This window comes from Vigna umbellata, chromosome 11 (genome assembly GCF_029865625.1).
Source record: "Vigna umbellata cultivar VRB3 chromosome 11, Vumbellata_1.0, whole genome shotgun sequence".
NCBI classification, from domain to species: domain Eukaryota; kingdom Viridiplantae; phylum Streptophyta; class Magnoliopsida; order Fabales; family Fabaceae; genus Vigna; species Vigna umbellata.
In genome coordinates, this window is record NC_142175.1 from 8,616,379 (window position 1) to 8,620,151 (window position 3,773).

The 3,773-nt window shown below is 41.5% G+C and overlaps 1 pseudogene; it reads right to left on the reverse strand.

The window, feature by feature from the left end:
* Window positions 1-2,173: 2,173 nt before the first annotated feature.
* Window positions 2,174-3,048, reverse strand: LOC148190925 (uncharacterized; annotated as a pseudogene).
* Between the last annotated feature and the right edge of the window lie 725 nt (window positions 3,049-3,773).

Here is a 3,773-nt window from a genome sequence, read left to right on the forward strand (position 1 = left end):
GATCATATGAAACTTGCAAAGAAGTAATTCAATCACATAAAATTTGGGCAAAATCATTCATGCTTCCAAAGTAATAATAATTATTCACAACAACTCTGAAGCCCAAAACTCACACAAGTAAACTCACAAGTCCCAAAACTCAGAAAAGCACCCTACTTAGTATCTGATAACAGTTGAAAAACTGTTATTTTCATGCTTAAAATTGACACAAAAAGCAACCTTTACACTTAGAAACTAGCTTGAAATCATGCTTTTCTTCATATTTTCAGAAATAAGAGAGCTGGACAGGTTTATGCTTGATTTCAGTGTTTTTGTGCAGGTTTTAAGGTGAATTTGGTGAAAGAAGTGAAGAAGGAGAGAGATGGAATCAGAAAAGACATCAAAAAGTGCAAAAGGAGAAGCCGAAGTCACTGCTCAGCGGTAGTTTACCGCTGAGCGGCAATCAGGAGCTTACGGGAGGTCTGCTGAGGGGCAAAATGGCCGCTGAGGGGAAGAAACGACTCACGCACTTACCGCTGAGCGGTACTTTACCGCTGAGCGGCACTTTTATGGGCTTGGACCTAATTTTCTGTAATTTACGAATAATATATAAGCTTTAGGGTTTCCTAGGGTTAGGTATCTTTGGCAGAAACGAAGCAAACACTCTCTCTTCCACCCCTTTGAAGGAGGATCTTGGATGCTCAAGCTACCTCTTCACCTTTCTAGGGTTTTATCCTTCATTCTTTCATTATTGTTCATCTAGGTTCACCATGAATATGGTGAACTAAACCTTGTATGTTTGTTGGGGAAGCAATGTAATCTTTTGAAGCTCTCATATATGGAATTTGTGCTTGCATCTTAATCTAAGACTTATTCTTTCTTTCATCATTAGTTAGGGTTTTTCCTCTTTGCTCAATGCTTGCTTTGTTTAACTCATTCATTGCATGATTATTGATTTTGTCGATACGGGAACGTACGGGGAAGTCTAGATCCGGGGAATTTCTCCCAATAGTATATTGGTTGCCTTAAGCTCCTGTGCTAAAAAAACTAATTATTAGGAATGCTAGGAATCGTATGAACTCGTAATTAGGGAGAAGCCTTCTTGAAAGGTAATTTAGAGAGTGGCATTAGCAATGATGACTTGAATGTTGAATTCCTAAAACATATGAGAGTGGATAAGATGAAATTGACCCCCAACAACATATTCATCAATATATTTCATTGAAAGTGCTTGTCTTTTGTTTTAGCCATTGATCAACCTCATGCATACATGTTTATTTTCGTCTTTTGCATATTAAACTCCACTTATTTTGTTCTTAAGTCTTAGCTAATCAACAAATCACATAACTAAACTAGGCCGTGAGTCCTTTGGGAGAACGATACTTGGTCTTACCGAGTTTATTACTTGAAACGATTCGGTCATACTTGCCGATTGTTAAACAAGTTTGTGACATCATATTTTGGTGATCATAAATTTGTGCATCAGTATCTCAATCACATTTTACCTCAAGCACCTATTTCATACACTGTGAGTCATCATCTATATATTAGCAAATCATGCATCATCTCAACAACAATCAACACACTAGAGCATCACAAAGCAGTACTTATCACAAAACACAATAGTTGAACCAAAGAAGTGTAATTTGTCCAAGCATAGTACAATAACAAAACAAATAATTAAAAGAAAAAATAACAAAAACAGAAACAAAATAAAGTCTAACAATTAAAGAAATAAAAACAGAAAAATAAAAGAAATTCTGGTCTATACCAAAGGTGGCATCCATCAGTAGATGCCCAGTACAACTCATCACTCATCATTAGAGTCCTCATCCTCCTCAACCTCATCATCCTCATCCTCAGCATCCTCATCATCCTCATCCTCAGTATCCTCATCCATGGCTGAAGCTTCAGCTCTACCACCCTCCTCATCCATGGTTGAAGCTTCAACTCTACCACCCTCATGTGCTAGTTCAGCGGACCATGCCACATAGGCTGCAAAGTCATCTTGAGACATGAACTGTCTCTGAGGGAATGCGGACGTCAGTGTCCTCAGCAGCGCCTGCTCGTCCCTATATACGACAACTAGTCTAGAATCAAGCAAAGAATAATACATGTCTCGAATCTGAAAAGGAGCGACATCATGGACTGGCTCCTGGGTTGGTGGTGATGTTCTCTTGTGTGGCCTAGGCTGCTATGGTAGTGGTGCTGGCTTGCCTGGCTCATCTACTGCACAATAGTGAGTAAAGTAAGCTGCGTCCAACTCCTTTCTTGGATACTCTAGTGGTGGCCTAGAAACATCAATACCAACAACCTCACAAAGATGGGTGGTCGAGGAGGGATGTCCTAGGGGTGCCTTACTGGTTAAACCACGGGCATAGCTTTGAATCTCATTGGCTATAACCTTCCCAATATTAATGTTGAGGCCCCTGAGAACACAGTAGAGGAAGATGGACCTCTGGACAATGATGTCCGATACATGGGAGCATGGTTGAATGTTGGCATGAGAGAATGGCATCCAATACTTTGTCAGAAGCGTCAGATGGGGTCTAGTGATGTGAATGGGTGCCCCAGACCTGTTCCTCTGAAAGTGCCCTCCAGGTACACATAAGGTCCGCTCCACGTACTCATAATCAAGTCCTTCCAGCAAGGACGTGGCAAACTAACACTGGTCCCCTTCCCACTCTACACCAAGAAAAGTGTCAATGGTGTCGGCATGAAAGGCAACCCTCTTACCTCTTAAGTAATTAAAGTACATCTCATCCTCTCCCCCAATGCTTTTGCATTTGTGTAGAACTCTTTGACAATGTCTACATTGGCGGGAGAGGGGTAGGTTGCAAAGTGGCCCCAGTCTCTGTTGTTCAGCTCCCTTTCAAATTAAGGAGCCAAAGAAGGTAATTTGGCCACCTTTCTTTCCATCAGCAATCTCCTTCCCTCTACAGTTGGGAAGTATCTCTCATGAGTAGGAGTTCTGAACTTGTTTGAGTAGAACTGCTCCTTCTCCTTCCTCTTTGTTCCCTTGTCTTTAGTACCAAGGGTCTTGATCCTTTTTCCTGAAGAAGAAGCCATTCCTGCACATAGAGATTCAATAAACAAACACATAAATCATCAAGCAGTAGTCCCAAAAATAAATAAATTCTTCTCATTCAAAAAGAGGGAAAAACAGAGAGCCCTCATCATCACCTGCACAGAACCGGAAAACACTAAAACAGTCACTACCGCTCACCACTTGGGCGCCTGATAATGCTAATTCTTACCATTATCTAAGCATCATTTTAGTAGCAAAATCAACTCCTTTCTAACTTGTAACTTGTTTAATCCTCTTCTTTTGTCTTGTTTTCTAAATAAATGTGTTTTAGGCTACATTGATGTATTATCATCACTAATCCCCGTATTTTGTAGCTAATATTATGCTTAGAAGAACCTCCACCAATGTATAGAGCTTAACCAGCCACAAAAGCAAGTAAAACAAAAAGAGAGAATTTTTGGAATGCTGTGGCTGAGCGACACCGTTTCTGTGCAGCTGAGCGCCACCCGACCAGACTTGCTGTAGCTGAGCGGTACAGTTTTTGTGCAGCTGAGCGCTAGCTCTCTGGAATGCTGCCGCGGGGGTGCAGCTGGGGTGCAGCTGGGGTGCAGCTGAGCGGTGACGCTGTTGATGTGTCAAAATGCCTATTTATTTAAGTTGTCTCGAAGCATTTGGGGTCTTTGGTTCTTTGGAGGTGCATCTCACTTAGAGGAGAGCTTGGAGGGCTGCTTGGAGGGCTGCATCTCATTTGGGGTCTTCGGTTCTT